Below are 24,989 nucleotides of genomic sequence, written 5' to 3'. Positions count from 1 at the left end.
AAGAAAAACATTAGTGAACACCAAACATGGTGCACCAAACTGCTTGGGTGGAATTCACCCTTGGACTGCATTTTGCTGCTAATTTGCATTGGGGTTAAGTTAGACTGTTTAGTCCCTGACATTATTTCTTAAGGACTAGGTAGTTATAGCGGACCATCCTGTCTTGTTTATGCATGGGATTTGGCATTCTTTGCGGTGACTTTTTTCCACTCTCGTTCAACTTGGCGTGGGGTACTGATGGTAGGAGTATCACCATCTTGATCTGGGAAGATGCCCCATTCTTTCATCAGGGCAATCCCCTTTTCCAAAGATGTGATTATGTGCTTATGGTTGTCTTTGATAATAGTAATTTTTGTGGGTTAACCCCATCTGTATGCAGTCTTGTGATTTTGGAGAACCTTGGTTACCGTGTTTAAGATCTTTCTTTTCTGAAGTGTGTATTGTAACAAATCAGCAAAGAATTGAAGGCTTTGGAATTGAGAGGGGATTTGATCTTGCTTCCTCATGACTGCCATAAGGCGTTCTTTCACTTAAAAAAAATGTAGGCGTAGGAGCACATCTCTGGGGATATGTTCTGACAGATGTAACGGCTTAGGGAGACGATGTATCCTGTCAATAGTAACATCTAAGTCAGTGAGACTGGGCAGAAGATTTTTAAACAGTGCCGCTGCATTGAGGTTCAGGTCAGTTTGTTGCACTGTTTCAGGGATCCCCTTTATATTTAAATTGTAATTTCTTGACCTGTCCTCCATGTCAGCTAGCTTTGCTTTGATCCATTCATGTTCTCCCTCCCTCTCATCATAGGCATCAACCAGGTCATTAATAGTCTCTGCATATTCCTCCATCTTGGTCTCTATATGATCCACTCTGTTCCCCGCTGCCTGTATATCTTTGTTAAATCTGTGCATATAGGTGGCCATATCTGATTGGATTGTGATCTGCAGGAATAAAAGCATATCTTTTAAGACTGTATCCAGCACAGACTGGTTCTGTGTGGGGAAAGATTCTATGGGTTCCGGCATCTCCCTTGTATCCTCCCCTGAGTCTGAGGCCAGGCACCTCGCCAGTTGCAATCCAGCGCCATCCAGCCTGGGCTTGGACTTAACAGGGCTGTTTGTGGATGGAGAAGGTGGGTAGGAGTGCTGACTGCTGCTCTTTGGGAGCTGGGAGCTGCTTTTTGGTGATTGATTGCCCTGTTGTAGGGCTTTTGGGTGAGAGGAGGCGGCTGGAGGAGAGTAGGCCTCAGCGCCATTTTGCCTACCTCTATTGGTGGTCAGTATAAAGAAGTCCATGAGGCGCTGGGGCTTTCTCTCACTGCACCGCTTGTTAGTCATGGTCCCGGCGATGTCCTCAGTCAGTTCGCTATGGATGCAGTGTGATGAGTGCCTTGGATGGGGTTGGCGTTAGCCGCTGTGTCCCTATGTCTCCAGAGCTCTGGGATTATGTGACCATCCAGCTCCCGCGTCAGGCCACACACCCCTGTCAAGAGACAGAGTTCTTAATTTCTATCAACGTTCCTCTCTTTTTTTACAATAGCGTTTTCTGTGAATATGTGCGGAAACAGCTTATGTGTACATTTGGGTGGTTTGTTAGCCGAGAAATTAGTCTCTTGTACACAAATAACGTCTTTGTTAAGATTTTTTTCTTCTTGCCACATTGCTTTCCATTTGTAATGGATGTTTAGCCCATGGGCGTTTAATGAGATGATTTTAAGGACCGTTGCTCAAAGTTATAGAGTAAAAAGTACCTGGTAGTTGGATCTTCTTTGCGGCATCCATTGTCATAGACGTATTGGGCATGTCGGTTGTGGATCTGGATTTCTCTTGAAGATTTACTTGGTATTGATGGTGTCAACAAAAACTTTAGAGAAAATAAACATGAACAAAAAAGATAAGGCATAAAAAAGTAACATGTCATCTGAAGCAGTAACTACTGCTTTTTAGGGTGGGGGTGTCGGAGCCACAGGGTTCCCTTAAGTTTCACTTAGGAGCCTACCAGCCATAAGGTAATGTAGTTGACTTATTCAGCTGGGAATTGTGTTCCATAAGGGATCGACTTTCGCTGGTGTGATGCCCTCTGATTGGTTTTGGTGCTCAGTGGGCAGCAGGCCCCATTGCTCCACCAGGAGCATTCCTGATTCTACTGTAAGTACAGTGTAATTCTTTCATTCCCATGTGACTATCAACTTGGTGGGGAATCCCCAGCTATAGACAACATTGTTGTTGCGGTACAATTTAGTAAGCAAGACCAGCTTTCCCTCCTTGCCCGTTGCATGAGTGCCTCCTTCACATGGTAAAAATGAATGCAGGCGATCACATCTCGTGGAACATTTTCAGGCAGAAAGGGCAGTTTAGGGAGTCTGTGCGCCCTATCCACGATAATTCCGCTTTTTGGCACTTCCAGCAGGAGAGATGCAATTAGCTGCTGGATATGGTTGCGCGGGTCAGCTGGGGGTATTGTTTCAGCAACCCCCCTGAATTTTACATTATTCCACCTGGAATGGTCCTCCAGGTCTGCTAATTTTGATTTAATGGTCATTAGCACATCCTCAGCTTTGTTATGGGTGTCTACTAGCTCGTTATGTGCCACTGCAAAGTCCCCCATTTTGTTTTCTACATGGAGTACTCTGTCTCCCATATCATCTACCTCCTTTCTAATCTGTGAGACCATGGACATCATGTCCCTGTGAAGTGATCCCCTCAGTGACACCAGCATGTCTTTCAGTGTTTTATCTGAGAGAGGCTGTCCCATGGCTGGATAATCATCTATACACTCAATGAATTCATGAGTGGAGTCCTCAGATATGTCCCCTCGTCCCCTCTCACCTGCATATTGGCGCGTTGGAGATTTCCTGGGGTTCGATTTAGCAGGGCTGTTACCTGGAGAATCTCTGTGAGAGGAGTGGCTGCCACCACTGGAATGAGATCCACATGGAGTGCTGTGACGGGAGGGAGAGCCTGACATGTCCCGAGCGGTGCCATCTTTAGCTGAGCGGTCTTCGGCTGGCCTGAAGTAGGTAGTCAGCTTGAGGGTGCCTAAAGGTGGCTTGCATTTCCTCATGCTTGTCGGTGGTGTGGCACCGACTAATAGATGCTGGTGAGGCACTTTTGGGCTGACTTTGGTGGCTGTAAGAGACCGGGAACAGTTATGAGGACCGGGAGCGCGCCATCTCCTTCGGCTGCTGGAAGCCTTGCTTCAAGCTCTTTCTTGAGGGGTTTACCTCAGCGGGGATGGAGAAGTAGCCATATATCTGGCCTTATCACTGGAGATTGACAGTGGAACTCGTATATCATTTGCTTCTCTGTTTTTTTATTCCCTTGTCTGTATAGGCCCTGAACTATTTAACAATCTTTCCTCTCTGATCTTTGATTTGTGATTTATTTGTATTAAATTTGTTTGTCCATTTTTGCTTAATCCTAGCATATGAGTTTTTCTTGCTGCTCTCTTGATGTAGTCGAGCATGCAGTCTCAACCGTCCTGGCCACGATTTACTTTGGCTACTATATGCCTTCATTTGTTCTTGGATTTTTAGGTTACTTTGCCACTGTGTTTTATAGCTCACTGTAGCTTTATAGGATATATCCCTTTTTTACACCATCTAAATTTCCTTCTTTTTTTTCTCCATTGCAAAATGTACCCTCAGCTATTATTTAATTTTTCTTACCGTCCAACATGGCGTAATCACGTGTGCCTGGCATGGCAAAGACACTTCCCTCAGAGCTTTCTCAAGGAGTGACATGCCTTGTCATCTATACTTGCCACTCCCATCTGTTTCCAGGGCGATTGTTTTGTGTCTTCCTGGAGACATGCACGCTTCGCATCACTCCGCAATGCATGCGTATGAGGTCATGTCGCATGCGTGGTGGGGTGATGCGGCGCGAGCTTGACTCGGGGCCTTTTGGAGCCCTGGGCGATTTCTGGACGCACACAGCTGTCACCTATTTAAACAGACAATCATGGCGACCAGGGAGACGTATCCGGAGATGCTGACGAGAGATTGAATACAGTCACAGTGAGTAACATGGGGATCTTGCTGATCTCTCTCTATTGCCATTACAGTTGAAATACCCCACTCCTAGGGGTGGTTATTGACGCACGGTATTTCCTCTTTCTTTTTTCCAATTTGGGACTTTATATAGTCCAAATTACAAGAGTAATTTTTCTCATTGGACCACTCTACAGCATCTCCTGATCTCTTTGTCCTCCTGAGCCTGGCTGCCGGTGTTTAATGTGACCTCACATTTTAGGTACATCTGACCATAGTATAGCCTTTTGGTGATCATGGATGCATGTTCATACTTCTTTATTTTTGCATTTTATTTATATTTTTTCATTACATTATGTGTTTTTTCCCAGGATTCCCGTTTTGTAGGTCCCAGTACACGTGGCTTCGCTAGAATTATGCACTAAACCCCTTCGTATCATTCTGGGGCACACTCCTTATATCTTTCCATTACTATTATATGTTTTGGGCTGGAGATACCTCTATTATAGAGGTTTACTGCAAGCAGCTATAATGTGGGCAGGACGATCAGAGACTCCATGTGACAGTGCCTTCTTTTAAAATGAATGTGGATCTTCTCATGTATATGCAATTGAACAAGATGTAAGTTACCAGTACTTATGGCTGTAAAACCCTGAAAAAGAATCCCAGAGCTGCGCCTTCTTTTTTTTGCCCTAAACAGAGTTACATAGTTACATAGTAGGTGAGGTTGAAAAGACACAAGTCTATCAAGTCCAACCTATGTGTGTGATTTTATGTTAGAATTACATTGTATAAACCTGTATGTTGTGGTTGTTTAGGTGCTTATCTAATAGTTTTTTGAAACTATCAATGCTCCCCGCTGAAACCACCGCCTGTGGAAGGAAATTCCACATCCTTGCCGCTCTTACATTAAAGAACCCTGTACGCAGTTTAAGGTTAAACCTTTTTCCTTTTAATTTTAATGAGTGGCCACGTGTCTTATTAAACTCCCTTCTGCAGAAAAGTTTTTTCCCTATTGTGGGGTCACAATCACCAGTATGGTATTTGTAAATTGAAATCATATCCCCTCTCAAGAGTCCATTCTCTAGAGAGAATAAGTGCAATGCTTGTAACCTTTCCTCATAACTAATGTCCTCCAGTCCCTTTATTAGTTTTGTTGCCCTTCTCTGTACTCGCTCAATTTACAGCACATCCTTCCTGAGGACTGGTGCCCAGAATTGGACAGCATTCACCAAGTGAGGCCGGACCAGAGTTTTGTAGAGTGGGAGAATTGTCACTTTATCTCTTGAGGTAATATCCTTTTGAATGCATACCAATATTCTGTTTGCTTTGTTAGCAGCAGCTTGGCATTGTATGCCATTGCTGAGCCTATCATCTACTAGGAGCCCCAGGTCCCTATCCCTCCTTGATTTCCCCAGAGGTTCTCCCCCCAGTGAGTAGATTGCATTCATATTTTTGCCACCCAAATGCATTATTTTACATTTTTACACATTAAACCTCATTTGCCATGTAGTTGCCCAACCCATTAATTTGTTCAGATCTACTTGGAAGGTTTCCACATCCTGCGGAGAAGTTATTGCCCTGCTTAGCTTGGTATCATCTGCAAATACAGAGATTGAACTGTTTATCCCATCCTCCAGGTCGTTTATGAACAAATTAAATAGGCTTGGTCCCAGCACAGAACCCTGGGGTACCCCACTTTCCACCCCTGACCATTCCAAATACTCCCCCATTTATCACTACCCTCTGAACTCGCCCTTGTAGCCAGTTTTCAATCCATGTACTCACCCTACGGTCCATGCCAATGGACCTTACTTTGAACAGTAAACGTTTATGAGGAACTGTGTCAAATGCTTTTGCAAAATCCAGATGCACCATGTCTAAAGGCCTTCCTTTATCTATATGCCAGCTCACCTCCTCATAGAAGGTTAATAGATTGGTTTGGCAGAACTATTCTTCATGAACCCATGCTGATTATTGCTAATGATACCGTTTTCATTACTAAAATCTTGTATACAGTCCCTTATCATTCCCTCCAAGAGCTTGAATACTATGGATGTTAGGCTAACTGGTCTGTAATTCTCAGGGATGTATTTTGGCCCTTTTTTAAATTCTGGTGCTACATAAGCTTTTTCCCAATCAGCTAGTACCATTTCAGTCAGTAGACTGTCAGTAAAAATTAGGAACAATGGTCTGGCAATTACTTGACTGAGTTCCCTAAGGACCCCCGGGTGCAAGCCATCTGGTCCCGGTGACTAATTAATGTTAAGTTTTTCAAGTCTATTCCTAATTCTGTCCTCTGTTAGCTATGAGGGTGCTGTATTTTTTGAAGGCCTTCTCCTTTGCTTTTATATGCATTTTTACATTGGAGTTAAGCCACTCAGGACTATTGTTCGCTCTTTTAAATTTATTTCCCAATGGGATGTACTGGCTAATCCCCTTTTTTAATATGCTCTTAAAGCAAACCCATATCTCCTCCCTGTTCTTTGTTCCTAAGATTTTATCCCAATGAATATCTTCTAGCAAGATTCATAGTTTAGGGAAGTTGGCTCTTTTGAAATGCAGTGTCTTTGTATTCCCCTTATGTTTCCTATTTGTGTGATTTATACCGAAGTTAATTGACCTGTGATCACTGTTTCCTAAATTGCCCCGTATTTCCACATCCATGATCAGGTCTGTATTTTTGGTAATCAGTAGGTCTAGTAATGGTTTGTTTCTGACGCGTCTACCATCTGACCCATGAAATTGTCCTGCAAGACATTTAGGAACTGGCGAGCCTTAGATGAATGCACGGTTCTTTTCGCCCAGTCTATGTTTGGATAATTAAAATCTCTTATTATGATGACACTTCCCATCCTTGCCGTTAATCCAAATTGTGATAGGAGTTCCGTCTGCCCCTCCTCCCCCCGGTTAGGGGGCCTATAGCATAATCCCAGTATTACTTTCCCCTTAGTTACATCCCTTTGGAGCTCTACCCATAAGGATTCCACCTCCTCCCTATCTCTCTTAGTGATGTCATCTCTCACATTCACTTACATTATTCTTGATATACAGGCATACCCCTCCCCCTTTTTACCCTCTCTATCCCTGCGATAAAGGGAATACCCTTGAATGGTTGCCAGCCAATCATGAGAGCTGTTGAACCAAGTCTCTGAAATTCCCACAAAATCTAAATCCTCCTTGTACAACAGTATCTCTAGTTCTCCCATCTTGTCCGCCAGACTTCTGTCATTGGTAAACATGCCACATAGTTTAGACCGGTCGCATACTGTCTTCCTATTGGGTGTTCCAAGGTTGCAAATAGGACTTGTTACTATACTTACCTCGGGTTTATGTGCTTTAGTCAACCTACCACTAATGCCCCCAATACTACCCTTTGGAATATGTTCTGCGCTGACTATCTTCTCAATTCCACCTGCCCGTAAACTGCCTGATTTGTGTTATGCCCATCAGGTGGAACCCAATTTTGACAATGCTGCAGGGGCTGCACAAGCAGCAGAGAGCTGTCATTGAGTACCTGTGTGAGTATGGCACAATGACAGGCTCAGGCTGGATCTGCTCTTTTTTCCCACCCCAATAGCTGCTCATAAAAGATGCATGCACTGTACTGTCACCATTTGAGGAGGCCACAAGGATGGTGAGCCATGACAATGCATACATTAGTGACACAATCTCTTTTGTGTTCCTACTGGAGCAGACTCTGCGTGGCATTATGGACAGGGCACTCTAGGCAGAGCAGCGGGAGGATGAGGAGGACTTCCTTTCCTCTCAAGGCCCACTTTATGCAGACAACATTGTTCCTACACCACAGAACACACAAGAGGAGAGGAAGGAGGAAGAGGAGGAGGATTCTGTCAGTTTTGGAGGCATTGAAGCATTGTAAAACATACATCAAACAGTAAGAGATGGTTTTCCATCCCCAGAACCCTTAGGAGTAGTACGTGGCTGGGAGGAGGCAGTTCCAGATACTCTTATCCTTGGTGACCCGGAGGAGTCTGCTTCTCATGCCTCAAATTTGTGATGTGTGGGCTCCCTCATGCTTCAAAGCCTGCGAAAGGACCCAAGAATATGTGGAGTAGAAGGATCGCTATTGGTTGGCAACCCTTTTTGACCACCGTTAAAAGGGGAAAGTCTCAGAACTCATCCCGTCCCCACAGAGAGTGCAGATAATGAAATCTCTTGTGGACACCTTTAAAGAGAAGTTTATATAATGCTTTTCCCGACTCCGATAGTTTACAATGTCGTGGAAAACATAGTTTTGAGGCTTCTATTGGTCAAGAGAGGAGCGGTGGAGAAAGCGGACACCTAAGTGATGCATTTTACAATTTTTTTAGTCCTCGCCGCCTAGGGCTGTCAGCTTCCACATCCCATCGGCAGCGTCTTCATCACATGGTGGACAATTATCTAGGGGCAAAAACAGAGTTGGCGAGCTTTCCAGTTGACAATCCACTGGTTTACTGGGTCATGAGAATAGTTCACTGGCCAGAACTTGCCCAGTATGCATTTGAGCTGCTGGGCTGCCCTGCATCCAGCGTGCTTTCCGAATGGACATTCAGTGCTGCTGAAGGTTTTGTTACTGATAATAGAATGCGTCTGTCCACAGACTCCGTGGACCATCTGACATTTATACAAATGAGTCAGCCATGGATTGCCAGCAGCTATGAAGCTCCTGATGCCAATGTCACCGATTTAGGTGTTTTTGGGATGTGTAATCTCTGCAGGACTTCTAGGTTGCCTAGCATTGTGGGTGTTGATTTCATCTGGAAGAATGTTTTATATGTAGGTTTCATGGGCACAATTGTGTGTGTGTGTATATATATATATATATATATATATATATATATATATATATATATATATATATATATATATATATATATATATATATATATATATATATATATATATATATATATATATATATATATATATATATATATGTATATGTATATATATATATATATATGTATATGTATGTATATATATATATATATATATATATATATATGTATGTATATATATATATATATATGTATGTATATATATATATATGTATGTATATATGTATATATATATATGTATGTATATATGTGTGTATGTATATATATGTGTGTATATATATATATATGTGTATATATATATATATATATATATATATATATATATATATATATATATATATATATATATACACACACACACACACACACACACACACACACACACACACACACACACACACACACACACACATATATATATATATGTCACATGGATAATATGGAACCTAGATAGGCTAGTATGCTCATAGTTAAATATCCATTAGAGATTAGATAATGGGACCAGTGTCTGTTAGTTGATGCAGAGCCTTGGAGAGTTAATAAATGAAATTCGAAACAAAAAGATATAGTAGTAGTTGTAGGCTGATCGAATGTTATGCATAGATAAGCGTCCCAGGTCTAAGATATAATAGTAGTTGTAGGCTGATCGAATATTATGCATAGATAAGCATCCCGGATCTAAGACAGGCCGATCAGAAAATGAGATGAACAAGTCCTTTAAGCACAGTAATTCATGCAGTTCTGCAAGTATAATTAGGCACATTAACACAGCTGATAGATGCACGGTATATTTGAATGTATCTCAGTCTTCATTTCATATACAAGGGGGAACGAATATGGGAAGGGCCGGCAAACACATATTACAGCCCGTAGGCTCTCACCACTCTGTTGTAGTGTCTAAGGCAGTCTCCATTCAATCTGGTCCGTGCTTTCCCAGGGGTCACTGAGATAAAGGTTAATGCTGCTGCATTAGTTGAAATTTGAAAAGTGTCCGTGAAAGGCTGTGCTAGTGTGATCTGTAGTGTCCTGACTGTGCATAGGAGCTGCTGATCAGCTGACTGGGAAGTGAACTAAGGTGGCTCGTGAGTTCAGTAATCAGCAGACTGATCCATAGGAAGCAGAGGAAGATGACGGTGCGGCAAAGCCACACAAAATTGATGGCGCATATGGCAGAGCATGAGGCTAGTCTGGCGCTACCTCCGTTGATGCATTTTGCTCACACAACCGTGCGCTTTTTCAAGACATATGACATGAATTATCCCAGTCATTTTAAAGGACCCAGTGTCCAATCAGTAGTTACCAGTCATAATAGGGGCCATCTTGTGGTGACAAAACATATTGTATGATTAAAAAAGACAAAAGCAAGAAAAAGTCAATTGATCTAAGGATTTTACATATTTGCATAGTACTTCTACCTAAGACCCCTTACACACTGGGGCGTTTTTCAGCGCTTTAGCGCTAAAAAAGCGCCTGTAAAGCGCCTGAAAGAAGCCTCATCTGCAATCTCAATGTGAAAGCCCGAGTGCTTTCACACTGAGACCCCTTTCATACTGGGACGTTTTTTAGGCGCTTTTGCGTTAAAAAAAGTGCCTGAAAGAAGCCTCATCTGCAATCTCAATGTGAAAGCCCGAGTGCTTTCACACTGGGGCGCTGCGCTGGCAGGGCATCAAAAAAAGTCCTGCAAGCAGCTTCTTTGCAGTGCTTTCGTGTTTTTGCCCCAGGGCTGGGTGCACAGATGGCCCGAGCCCCTTAACACTGTCAGCACCCGAAAAACACCTGAAAAACGCCCCAGTGTGAAAGAGGTCTTAAGCAGCGCTTTACCAGCGTTTTTCAGGCACTGGCAGTGTGAAAGGGCTTGGGGTGTTACATTGGGATTGCAGATGAGGCTTCTTTCAGGCGCTTTACAGGCGTTTTTTTTTAACGCTAAAGCGCCTGAAATACGCCTGAAAAACGCCCCAGTGTGAAAGGGGTCTAATACCTTTATCATGTAAAGACATGTTACAACATCACCCATGGCTTTTGGTGAAGGATCTTAGTTATAATTACATTTTGATTGTGAATTTAGGCTGAATGAAGGGTATTTATAGGTTCAAAATTACCTCGGATTAGTGACTGTGCTAAGGATCAAGGAAAACCTTGAGATTTAGCTCATTATTTAAGCCATTAGGCTCTAAAGTATTAAGCCTAAAAATCCAGGATTTCTCCTTTTTAAGTAGAACATTGTCATAGTCACTTTTACGGGCTGACAAATCCAGGGCAAAAAATCCCTTGAATCTCAGGCCAGTGAGTTTACCATCATGGCACTGTATGAAATGTTGTGCGACTGGTGTCTCCTCCTTCAAGCGTATGCTTTTTAGGTGCTCACTGATTCTGATTCGAAGTGGACGTTTTGTCTTCCCAACATATCATTTTTTGCACTAGCACTCAATGATATACAGTACCCTTGCAGTAGCGCAGTTGATAAAATGTTTAATCCCAAATTCGTGTTTCTTTTCAGAATCAATGGACACCGCTGAGCGTTCAACATGACGGCAAACTCCACAGTGACCACAAGGGAACATCCCATTAAGTTTGGGCATATCAGTGAGCCAGTTCCTATTAGATTTTTTAAAAACTCAGACAGGACCAATGTGTCGTCTAGGTTCCTGGCATGTTTTGGGACCATATGTGGCCTAGATCCTACAATATCCTCCCTGCCGCTTGGAGGGGTCAGAATGTGCCAGTGGTTCAGAAGAATGGAGCCAATCTGGTTCCATTGGACACCGTACTGCATAATTATTCTGACCGGTTTTTTGTTTTAGATCCAGCAATTTTCCTTGCCCGCTTCAGGGTACGGTGAGAGTAACCCCTCTCCCTGAATCAACAGTATAGCATATCAGACTCACGGTGATAGTCCTCCTCAGTGGAGCAGTTCCTGCGAATTCTCAGGAACTGGCCCACCGGAATGCCTTTGACAAGTGGTCTGGGGTGGTGGCTGTCTGCCAATAATAAAGTATTAGCAGCTGTAGCTCTCCTGTAAGTTTTGGTTAACAATCTGCCATTCTCCAACCTAATGGAGAGGTCAAGGAATGATATATCTCTCGAGGGTCCACTACAAAGGTGAGATGTATGTTCCTGGAGTTATGTCTTATCTCATCCATAAATGCTTTCAATTCAGTAGTGGAACCCTCCCATATCATCAAAATGTCATTGATGTACCTTAGCTAGCTGCGAGCGTTTCCAAGGTACATCGGTGATCCATATACACCCTCCTCCCACTATCCAAGGTGTAGGCAGGCATACGTGGGTGCCAAAGGTACTCATATGGAAGTGCCACTTTGTTGCTGATAGCCATTTCCCGAAAATTGGAAATAGTTGTGTTTTAAAGCCAAGTCCAACAATTCAATAATAAACTTGTTTTGAGCACCCATGGTGGGGTAATGTTCCTCTAAAAAGTGAACCACCGCAGAGATACCCCACTCATGTGGTATAGAGGTATAAAGGGCCTCAACATCTATTCCTTCCAGGAAGACATCCCCAAGGAAGGCCAAGTTCTCAATTTTGTTGAGCACATCTCCAGTGTCATGTTCTTATGAGGGTAAGGTATTTACAAGGTCCTTTATAAGGGAGTCAATATATTTACCGACTCTTTCAAGTGGACCCTTAATTGTTGAGACAATTGGCTGTCCTGAGGGGGTCCTCCTGGTTTTTATGGATCTTAGGGATGATGTAGAACGTGGGAATGTTGAAGTCCTCCACTCGCAGATGATTGAACTCTTTTTTGGTGATTAGATCAGCCTCGAGGGCCCAATATAATTTATCATTGATAAGGGCCACTAGTGCTTGAAAGGGATTTAATTCTAATTTTCTATGGGTTAAGCTATCGGATAACAGTCTACATACTTCCCTCTCATACCTCTTGGCTGACAAGAGCACCACATTACCACCTTTGTCACTTGGCTTTAAAATCACACTCTCATCATTTTGGAGTTCAGTTAGAGCTTTACATTCCTCTTTTGTAAGATTATCACTGCCTATAACCATCCAGTTGACTTTTTGGAGGTCCTCCTGGGTGAGGTCAAGGAACACCCCCAACCACTTGTTTTTACGAAATTGGGGCATGGACGTTGATCTTATTTTAAGATTAGGGTTCCTTCTTGAAGGCAATATGGTTAGGGGTTCATCATTTTCCCACAATGGTCCACCCTCATCTAATAAGGATACCAGTTGATCCAAGGCTTCTTGGTCGAACCGATTGTCCTCATGGGGGGAAGGATCTATGGCAGGTTTTTCTGAGTATAACAGTTTGTAGTGTACTTTTCTCAAAAATAATCAGGTTTCAAAATGATCCATTTTTGATATACAGTATCTCACAAAAGTGAGTACATCCCTCACGTTTTTGTAAATATTTTTGTAAATATTTTATTATATTTTTGTAAATATTTTATTATATCTTTTCATGTGAAAACACTGAAGAAATGACACTTTGCTACAATGTAAAGTAGTGAGTGTACAGCTTGTATAACAGTGTAAATTTGCTGTCCCCTCAAAATAACTGACTACACAGCCATTAATGTCTAAACAGCTGGCAACAAAAGTGAGAATGTCCAAATTGGGCCCAACGTTTCAATATTTTGTGTGGCCATCATTATTTTCCAGCACTGCCTTAACCCTCTTGGGCATGGAGTTCACCAGAGCTTCACATGTTGCCACTGGAGTCCTCTTCCACTCCTCCATGATGACATCATGGAGCTGGTGGATGTTAGAGACCTTGCACTCCTCCACCTTCCATTTGAGGATGCCCCACAGATGCTCAATAGGGTTTAGGTCTTGAGACATGCTTGGCCAGCCCATCACTTTTACCCTGAGCTTCTTTAGGAAGGCAGTGGTCGTCTTGGAGGTGTGTTTGGGGTCGTTATCATGTTGTATTACTGCCCTGCAGCCCGTTCTCCGAAGGGAAGGATCATTCTCTGCTTCAGTATGTCACAGTACATGTTGGCATTCATGGTTCCCTCAATGAACTGTAGCTCCCCAGCACTTATGCAGCCCCAGACCATAACACTCCCACCACCATGCTTGACTGTAGGCAAGACACACTTGTCTTTGTACTCCCCACCTGGTTGCTGCCACACGCTTGACACCATCTGAACCAAATAAGTTTATCTTGTTTCATCAGACCAAAATAGGAAATAGGTTCCAGTAATCCATGTCCTTAGTATGCTTGTCTTCAGCAAACTGTTTGCTTTCTTGTGCATCATCTTTAGTATAGGCTTCCTTCTGGGACAACAGCCATGCAGACCAATTTGATGCAGTGTGCGGCGTATGGTCTGAGCACTGACAGGCTGACTCCACACCCCTTCAACCTCTGCAGCAATGCTGGCAGCACTTATATGTTTATTTCCCAAAGACAATCTCTGGATATGACGCTGAGCATGTGCATTCAACTCCTTTGATCGACCATGACGAGGCCTGTTCTGAGTGGAACCTGTCCTGTTAAACTGCTGTATGGTCTTGGCCACCATGCTGCAGCTCAGTTTCAGGGTCTTAGCAATCTTCTTATAACCAAGGCCATCTTTATGTAGAGCAACAATTCTTTTTTTTCAGATCCTCAGTGAGTTCTTTGACATGAAGTGCCATGTTTAACTTCCAGTGACCAGTATGAGAGAGTGAGAGCGATAACACCAAATTTAACACACCTGCTCTCCACACCTGAGACCTTGTAACACTAACATATCACATGACATTGGGGAGGGAAAATGGCTAATTGGGCCCAATTTGGACATTTTCACTTAGGGGTGTACTCACTTTTGTTGCCACCAGTTTAGACATTAATGGCTGTGTGTTTAGTTATTTTGAGGGGACAGCAAATTGTGAGGGGTGTACTCACTTTTGTGAGATACTGTAGTTGAAAAGGATAGGCCTCTTCTAAGGAGATTCAGATGTTTATCCTTAAGTTGAAATTCAGAAAGATAGATGACTTTCATGTCATCAATTGGAATAGTTGCTGGTATAGGACTATTTAATAGGAGTTATTCTGACTCCTGGTGGTCGTCTGGTTAGTTTTCCTCGGATCCCTTCTTTCTCTGTGTTTCCATTTTCCTATTCCCCTTCCTCCTTCAGTTGTGTCTAATCTGCCTTCTTTTAATATTCCCCTGGTTTGGGGAAGGTCCTCCAGATCCTGCAGGTCCTTCTCTAAAAAAGTTACCGAGTGGTGTGACTCGTCCTCACTTCCAGAGGATTGGGTACCTCCACTCGTGCACTGTTGTGAGAGAAATCTGCTTCGCCACAATCTACTCCGGCTGCCTCTAGGAGTAAGATCGAAGCTCTCACCCCTAGCCCAGTCATTAAGATCCCTTTTGAATTTAGACTGTTTGGTCATTTTGAGATTTTTCTGCGTCCTGTCAATTTCTTTTTTTAAAGAGATTGTTGAGTTTATCAAATTAAGGTTTTTCTTTGAGGGGTTCAAGCTTGTTGCTGCTTTCAGCAATGTGTGTTTGTAGTGTCTCCAATTGTAGCTTTTCTTCCTCAACAATAAGTCTCATGACCTCCAACCCATGATCAATACATTGTTGCCGCCATTTATCAAAAAATTTCTTAGTTTGTAAATGGGTGGCAGGCACCACTCGTTCCCTTAGGCCACGCGGAATTATTTTATTGCTAATATAGGATTCTAGTGAAAATGATGCCAGCAGGAACATCTCCTCCCTCCCTCATATGACGTCCTCCAGTTCTCGACACTCTTACAGGCCCCTGGGGCCCGCAGCGTGGCGATCGGGGATTTGGCATGCCCCTCGGTCACAGCCCATCCCCGATCAGGGTAAAGAGCCAATTAAATTGGCTCTTTGCCACGTGACCGGCTGTGTCCAATCACAGCCGATCACAAATATCAACAAAGGGCTGTAGAGCTGTTTCCGGGTTCTCCCTCCTCAGTGTGTGAGGAGGAGACCTGGCTGCCATAAATACAGTACAGTGCCTGATCTCCCCCCAAATAAAGAGTACCTGTCACAGCCCATCAGAGTACCTGTCACAGCCCTTCAGAGTATTGTCCCAGCCCATCAGAGTACCTGTCACATCCCATCAGAGTACCTGTCACCAGCCCCAGATTACCTGTCACCAGCCCATCAGAGTACCTGGCACTGGCATCAGAGTACCTGTCACCAGCCCATCAGAGTACATGAGTACCTGTCACCAGCCCATCAGAGTACCCGAGTACCTGTCACCAGCCCATCAGATAACCAGAGTACCTATCTCCAATTCATCAGAGTACCCCATGTACCTGTCAGAAGCCCATCAGAGTACCCAAGTACCTGTCACCAGCCCATCAGAGTACATGAGCACCTGTCTCCAGCTCATCAGAGTACCCAAGTACCATTCACCAGCCCATCAGAGTACCTGAGTACCTGTCACCAGCCCATCAGAGTACCCGAGTACCTGTCACCAGCCCATCAGAGTACCTGAGGACCTGTCACCAGCTCATCAGAGTACCCGAGTACCTGTCACCAGCTCATCAGAGTACCCGAGTACCTGTCACCAGCCCATCAGAGTACCCGAGTACCTGTCACCAGCCCATCAGAGTACCCGAGTACCTGTCACCAGCCCATCAGAGTACCCGAGTACCTGTCACCAGCTCATCAGAGTACCAGAATACATGTCACCAGCCCATGCCTCACAGAATATACATTGGGGTGTTTGCTTTTCAAAATGAGGTCATTTTGTGGGTGTTTCCGATGTCCTGGTGCTCCACGACCTTCAAAAGTGTGATAGGTTGTCAGGAAACTAAATGTGTAATTTATGCTCCCAGAACACCTGATTATGCTGCCTATTCGGCCTCTTTTGTGGCCTGGCTGTGTAAAAAAGTCTCACACATATGGTATTGCCATACTCAGGACAAGTAGCAGAATATATTTTGGGGGTAATTTTTGCTATGTACATGGTATGTCCGAGAAAAATCTTATAAATTGACAACTCTGTGTAAGAACAAATATGTTTTCCCTTTCTTTCCACATTTTCCAAAAATTTGTGGAAAAAAATGACATTTTCAAAAGACTCATAATGCCTCATAGATTATACGCTGGACTTTTTGCTTTCCAAAATGCGGTAATTCTGTGGGTACTTCCACTGTTCTGGTGCTCCAGGACCTTCAAAAGTGTGATAGGTAAGAATGAAATTAGATGTGTAATTTATGCTCCTAGAAAGCCTGATGGTGCTCTCTGCATATTGGGCCTCTTATGTGTCCAGGATGTGAAAAAGTATCAGACATGTGGTATCACCATACTCAGGAGGTGTAGCAGAATGTACAATGAAGAAAAAGAGGAATTGGGGGTTTGGTTTTATGAAATTGCACTACTCCAATGCCGAAACACTGTTAGGTGGTCTGCCCTCTAACCATACACATATAGCAAAAAGTAGAAAAGGGGATGCACTTGGGAAAGAACCCAAAAGGGTGCATCCAAGCGGTTAATTGAGCAGACTCGGCTAATATTGGTAGTAGAACAAAAAACTTATATAAACGTATAGTTTGAAAAAATGTATGTATCATGCCCTTGTAGTAAACACTGTATCAACGGTAAATCCTTCACCAATATTAAAAACAAGTCACAACACACAGATCCGTATCATATGGGAGCTAATAGGGTTCTTGTGTATATGCAAAAGCCCAAAATTGGCTTTGGGTGTCTAATAATGACATACAGTATATAATAAACACCTTTATAACCTATGTCCCCCGGGTAACACACAATACCTAAGTGCACTGTAGCAGAAAGCTGTAGTAAGGAATCAAAAATATGCAATATATCCACCATTGACCTTAGTGAGGTACAGTCCTAACATGCAGATAGGGAAAGTGATAGGTAGCATTCCTACTTACTAGCCAGTGATCATCGGGGGGCAGTGGCACGCTGAAAGAAAATAAAAGCTGCTGTGTATTCACAGGTATGTGTAGGTCACATACATTGGGGAAATGCCATTAGGTGAGACCAAAAGAGTATAGTACACTTTCTTTGGCAATAATGAAGCAGTTCTGTCCTGTGGAGCAAATATGCTGCGGATAATACTGGATAGCTGACAGTCTTACCTCACCAATGTGAGTCAATCCCCATCCATGTCGGCATGTCTGTCCAGTGTTGCTGTCAATGTTGATCCACACACCTGTTGGTGATTAGCTTCACATAGTCAACCATGATTAACTTCTCCTAGTAGACAGAATAGGTTTCCTGTTTCCAGCTTAGTGTGATACATGCAACTAGTGCGCCCTCATGTGTCGGCAAAATGGAGTATATGATGTGAAGGAAATTCCTAGTTGCGTTCAGCTAGCTACTTGTTGTATGAGGCATGCCACCTCAGATGTCCGTGACATCTGCTGTGACGTCAACTCGTTTCGCTATGTGCAAGCGTAGCTTCGTCAAGACAGCGTGACATCACGCCTCCTGTCCTTAAATAGAGAACTGTCTTGGGGTGGGAGCTGCCTACTAATTTAACTTAAATTGAAAAAAACCCCTTAAAATCATATTATTTACATAGTCTTTACTCATGAGTAAGGTTGCCAATAGCTACATAGTTTACCCATGTGTGCTGTGAACAAAATATATCATCCCTGCCCATGCTTGCTGGACCAAGTGTCAGCAGTAAGGTGGATTTTACGGCTGACTGCCTTGCTCAACGATGCCAGAACATTCCCTTCCATGTGATGGTAGAGAGATGGAACAGCCTTATGTGAAAAATAGTACAAAAACCAAAAAATGTCCAGCGCTCTGAATATCACACAGACAAATAGCAGCAGTCCAAAAATAAAAGTTGAGAGATTTAATAAATGTATATAATAAAAACAAATGGTAAACAATGTATAAAATAGTCCCATGTAAATAGCACTATATTGCACTTGAATAGAAAGTATATAACAGCCAAAAAGTCCAATCAGCAACAGGCAGACAGTCTGTTTGTCTTTTGGTTTTTGTTTTATATCTGTATCTATCAGTTATAGTCAGTCCAGCTGCACTGATTTCCCTTCTCTTTTTTCCCCCCTCCCCCTTTCCCTCCCCCAAGTTCAAGTCATGCTAGTTCACTCAGTACATGCTATGTATTACATGGATTGTTGACTACATATTATATGTTATTATTTTTTCACATGTCTTGATTGAGCTCCCCAGGCGTACACTCATTGGCGCCGGGTTATTATTGTTTTTTTGCTCTGTGAAAAGTAGTAGCGACTGGGAACCTGCCATTGTTGTACAGCACATTGCGTGAATTCACAGAAGGGGGCACAATCCACCAGGCTGAAGTTGGAGAGCCAACAGCTTTGACAAGCTTGCATTTAGACGCTGGGCATGTGGGTGGCAGAGACTGTATTTTGTTCCGCTGCAGAAGATGGGGCAGAGAAATTTGCTGGCTACAGTCTACAGCTGGTGATGTGCTGCTGGCAGATGTGCTGCTAGGACCTGGGACACCCTGTGCTATACCATCATCAGGCGGCGCAACCCCAAGGAGGCCTACATCAAGAAAAAGTAGAGAGCAGCCACCCTATTCCATTATATTCTGCAGCTGTTATCTCCCATCCCACTCCCCAAAGTTCAGTTGTCTGGGCCTTTTTCAGCATATCATCAGCAGATCACACTGTTGTTATTTGCAAACTGTCTCAGGCACATCAATCATGGAAAAACACCAGCCATTTGGGTACTACATGCTTAACAAGGCATTTAACGTCCAAACACTCAGCCCGCTGGCAAGAGCACCTAAAAGCCACACAAAAGGGGCAAAAATCTGTCCCTCCTCCTCCTCCTTACCCACTTCAGTCTGCCCCTGCTATACTGAGTCATTACCTCTCAGCAGCCTCCACTAACAGGGATGATGGTATAGCACAGGGTGTCCCAGGTCATAACAGCACATCTGCCAGCAGCACACCACCAGCTGTAGACTGTAGCCGGAAAATTTCTCTGCCCCATCTGCTGCAGTGGAAAAAAATACAGTCCCTGCCACCCACATGCCCAGTGTCTAAATGCAAGCTTGTCAAAGCTGTTGACTCTCCAACTTCAGCCTGGTGGATTGGGCCCCCTTCCGTGAATTCACACAATGTTCTGTACCACAATGGCAGGTTCCCAGTCGCTACTACTTTTCACGTAAGGCCGCTCCATCTCTCTACCATCACATGGATGGAAATGTTTTGGCATCGTTGAACAAGGCAGTCAGTCGTAAAATCTACCTTACTGCTGACACGTGGTCAAGCAAGCAAGGCAGGGACGATATATTTTATTCACAGCACACTGGGTAACGCTGCTTGCAGCTTAAAAGGATGCAGGACAGGGCTTGGTGCTGCAGCTTGTTGTGCCCCATATCTCCATACAGTTGGTGGTGATGATGCCAGACCTGTGAGCTCTACCCCTCCTCCCCCTCCTGCTCTGCCACCTTCATGCCCTCCTCTGAAGAATTGTCCTATGAACATCAGGTAACCCCTAAGTATTCAAAGGGCTATTCCATGAGTCAGGCTAAAAGGTGCCATGCATTGCTTCAGCTGGTGTGTTTAGGGGACAGGAACCACACCGGAGCAGAGATTCTTGCAGCTCTGCAGGGACAGGCCCAGAGGTGGTTTGAGTGCAAGTACGGCATGGTGACAGGCTCAGGTTGCCTCGGCTTTTTTTCCCTATGCCAATGGCTGATCATTAAGATGCATGCACTGTATTGTCACCATTTCAGGAGGCCGCAAGGATGGTGAACCGTGACAGTGCATGCATCAGCAACACAATCCCTGTTGTGTTCCTGCTGGAGCAGACTCTGCATGGCATTATGGACAGGGCACTGGAGGCAGAGCAGCAGGAGGAAGAGGAGGACTTCCTTTCCTCCCAAGGCCATTTATCCAGACACCATCATTCCTATGTCACACAGGAGGAGAGAGGGGAGGAGGATGAGGAGGAGGATTCTGGCACTTTCATAGGCTTCGAAGAAGAGGAAGATGTGTCAATCTGTAAGCGATGGCTTTCCAACCCCAGGACCCTTGGGAGTAGTACATGGCTGGGAGGAGGATGTTCCACATGCTGTCATCCTGAGTGACCCTGAGGAGTCTGCTTCTCAAGCCTCAGCAAATTTGAGGCGCATGGGCAACCTCATGCTTCAAAGCCTGTGAAAGGACCCAAGAATACGTGACATAAAGGAGAAGGATAATTACTGGTTGGCAACCCTTCTTGACCACCGTTATAAGAGGAAGGTCTCAGAACTCATCCCGTCCCCACAGAGAGTGCAGAAGACACGTTAAAGAGGATTTTATTGAACGTTTTTCCTGACTCCACTTGGTTACAGTGTCATGGAAAACATAGTTTTGCGTCTTCTGTTGGTCAAGAGAGGAGCGTTGGAGAAGGTGTCCGCCTAAGTGAGGCAGTGGCTGCTTCACATGGTGGACAATTACCTCAGGGCCAAAACAGAGATGGAGAGCTTTCCAGCTGATGATCCATGACTTATTGGGTCATGAGACTAGACCACTGGCCAGAACTTGCCCAGTATGCTATTGAGTTGCTGGGCTTTCCTGCATTCAGCATGCTTTCAGAACGGGCATTCAGTGCTGCACTAGGTTTCATTACTGATCATAGAACGCATCTGTCTACAGACTCCGTGGACCGTTTGACTTTTATAAAAATGAATCAGTACTGGATTACCAGCTATGAAGCCCCTGATGTGGATGTCACTGATTAAGTCTTTTTGGGATGTGGAATCTCTGCAGGACTTCGAGGCTGTCTAGCTTTGAACAGTGTTCTATCACTTCATTATTTTCACACCACTGTGCTGCCCATTATGCCAATTATTATTATCTTTATTATTAGACCCCTAGCTTCCCTCAATTCCTTCAGTGCCTTTTGTTCCTCCGTGGATAAGTTGTCCTTCAAATTACCATTCCATTTAATTGATTTAATTGATTTAAAGATCATTTGGAACATGTCTAAAAATAGGCTCAGCCATTTTTTTTTGATTTTCAGGTCCACTTTTCTTTTAGGGGGGGAGAAATAGGGGAAGAAACCTCTCCCTCATTTTCTTCAAGGAGCGAGACTAGGATATCCAGAGCATGATTGTCATTAGTGTCCTCCCCCTTATTGGCGGATTGAGGTAACTCAGATTGATCGTAGAGGGTTTGAAAAAGATTTTAGGTAGGAAGAGTACAACTTCTTTATAGACCATGAACTTATCAATATTGTCTAATGGAGAGAAAGACATTCCTTTCTGTAATAGATGGGCATATCTAATTTCTAATGTGAAGTCAGATAAATTAATGACTTTGAGGTCTTCTTTAGGGGACATTGCCTTTTTTACACTTTTTGATTCTGTTCTCATGTCGTTCTGTCTAAAGTGCCCCTGTCCTTCCATTTGCCCCTTCCTCTTGTTGATTTGCCTGTTCCCTGTGAGCTGTACCCGTATTAAATGTGTAGCAGAATGTATTTTGGGGTGTAAATGAAGTATGTTTATGCTGTATGTGAGAAATAACTTGTTATTATGACAATTTTGTGTAATATATATATATACACACACACACATACACATAATTTTCCCAAGAATTGTGTGTAAAAACTACAACTTCAAAAAACTCACCATGCTTCTTACTAGATACCTTGGACTGTCTACTTTCCACAAAGGGGTAATTTGGGGGGTATTTGTACTGTCCTGACATTTCAGGGCCTCAAGAAATGAGATAGGCTGTCAATACACCAGGTGTGATCAATTTTTAATAAATTTGCACCATAACTTGTAGGCTCTAACTTCCACACAGACCAAATAATATACACTAATTTGGGTTATTTTTATCAAAGATATGTAGCAGTATAAATTTTGGCCCAAATTGATGAACAAAAATTACTTATTTGCCACACTATATAATAGAAGCTAAAAAAAGTGTTTTTTTTTTTTCAAAAGTTTTGCTCTTTTTTTACTTATATCGGAAAAAAACAGTGGTGATTAAATACCACCAAAAGAAAGCTCTATTTTGTGTGAAAAAAATGATAAAAATTTTGTTTGGGTACAATGTAGCATGACTGAGAAATTGTCATTCAGATTGTGGGAGCACTGAAAGCTGAAAATTGGTCTGGGCAGGAAGTGGGTACAAGTGCCCTGTATTGAAGTGGTTAAAAATTACGTTTTTACAAACTTTTTTGTCATTGATACATGTCCCCCAGGGCAGTACCCAGACCCCCATAACCATTGTATGCTTATCGTGTTACCATTCTCAAGGAGAAAGAAAGATGATCACACACTACCAATAAAGGAGGGTGCATTTATTCCTTTCAGATATTGCAATAATTGGATACCATATACATAGATCCATTATCATGTAAAGGAAGAAGGAAAGATGAAGAGAATAAGAGAAAAAAAAGAGAAGATAGTGACCTATCCATTTTATATGAAGTATCCAAGGATACCAGACCTACTTAAACTCTGGTTGTGTATCATTCAGTGCACTAACAATTTTTTAATTAAGAATTATCAATATCAATTTTCATTTCATTATAGAAAGATCTACCACAGAACTTTTCCATGCCATACCTATTGCAATTTTACTTAGCTAAAAACCTAAAATAAATTAACGTCTCCACTTCCCCATAAGTTTATCAAACACATTTCAATAATTTGTCCTATAGAGTGTAGCTATGTTGGAGGTCAATCTAATCCCTAGATAAGGTATCAAGCTTGATTGCAAAGCAAATGCATACTGAAATCTATTTCTCCAAATTGATATTCATGGTTTTAAACTGAGGCCTTCCAAAACAGACTAAAAAGATCAAAATTGGCACGTTGGTATGTAAGGGGATAAGGAAAAGGAACAAAGAATCAGCAAACAAAAACAAAGCACATTTGTGATAATTACCCCAGGAATCTTGCGGTTAGAACGAACAGCAATAGCCAAAGTTTTAATAGCAATAACAAATAAGGGGGGAAAGGGGACACCCCGTCTAGTTCCTAATGCAATAGTGATAGGCTCAGATTTATAACCCTTTACTGTTATTTGGATCAATAAAGTACTAAAAAGGGTATGTATGAAAGAGAGGAATTTAGATCCAAAATTGCATTTGGTCAGAATTTAGAAAAGGTTGGTCTAGGAGACTGCCTCAAATGCTTTTTGAATATTAAGCGAGAATACCATTCCTTTCCTATGTAGGTCCTCTATAGACCTCTCAAATCTGGTCAGCTGCCTGCCTATTGGAGTTGAATCCAACTTGATCAACATAAATATTGTGGGCAATAAAGTGATTTAGTCGAGTAGCATATATTTTTGTTAACAATTTAGGATCACAGTTTATTAGAAAAATTGGTCTATAATTTGCTATGTCACTTGGATCTGTATTTGATTTTGGCATGAGACTTATAAAGGCTCTGTTGGAGTCAATATCCATAGTCAAAAGGCATTAAATTAACTGACTAAAAGGGGTATGAAAAACAATAATAATGACTGCAATTTTTTTATTATATAAAGCCGTAAAGCAATTAGGCCCAGGCGCCTTAGAAGATTTGGATTGTTTATTATGACAATTTTTGATTCTGGAGTAATATCCTGTTCCAAGTTGCCCTATGAGCTTCTGACAGTGAAGGGATAGGTAACAGTGTGTCAGGGCTGGGCTCGGCCCTTCCTTCTCTGAACTGGCTGCTCAGCTGTTGGCTAATTGCCACCTTCTATCTTTCCACAGATACTCAGCTGTTGATGATATCCTGCTCGTCAGTCCTGCCTACTTAAGCTGTCTAATCCAGAGGATCTCTGCCTTCGCCTTAGTCAACATCACAGAAATCTCCTGCGATCCTGTTAAAGACTTGCTTTGCTGACATCCCTTCTGGCTCCAGATCCTGCTTGCTGTTCACTACATTAATTCATGACTTCTGGCTTGGTTGACTATTTATTCCATTACTGAACTTTGGTTATGTTTTGACTACGTTTGTTCTTTTTACTTTTATTATTAAACAAGTGTGATTTAACTGTACTTCTGTCTCGGCCTGATTTCATGGTTTCTGACACAGTGATGTAAATTCAGATTCCTGCTGACAAGAAATATGATTATCTTTATATAAATTTTGGTAATAAGAGTGAGATTCTTTGAGTACCACTTGCAGATTCTGGATAAAAGATCCTAAGTTTAGGGACAGAAGTAACTAACGGCTTAGAATTTAACTTTGTGGCTGTTGCCTTATGAGGAGTTTATGAGTAATATCCATTAGCAACTGAG

General features: G+C 42.8%; 1 long non-coding RNA gene across 1 annotated transcript in view; it reads left to right on the top strand.

Moving 5' to 3' along the window:
- LOC141145921 (uncharacterized) overlaps window positions 1-24,746 on the top strand; it is a 154,350-nt gene extending 129,604 nt beyond the window's left edge. The window contains exon 2 of the long non-coding RNA XR_012244701.1: window positions 24,459-24,746. This is a non-coding gene — a long non-coding RNA (uncharacterized lncRNA). The remainder of the gene's footprint in view (window positions 1-24,458) is intronic.
- The last annotated feature ends 243 nt before the right edge of the window (window positions 24,747-24,989 follow it).

Source organism: Aquarana catesbeiana, linkage group LG05 (genome assembly GCF_042186555.1).
Source record: "Aquarana catesbeiana isolate 2022-GZ linkage group LG05, ASM4218655v1, whole genome shotgun sequence".
Lineage (NCBI taxonomy): Eukaryota > Metazoa > Chordata > Amphibia > Anura > Ranidae > Aquarana > Aquarana catesbeiana.
The sequence above is the reverse complement of the archived record's forward strand: the minus strand, read 5'-3'. Positions and strand labels throughout refer to the sequence as shown.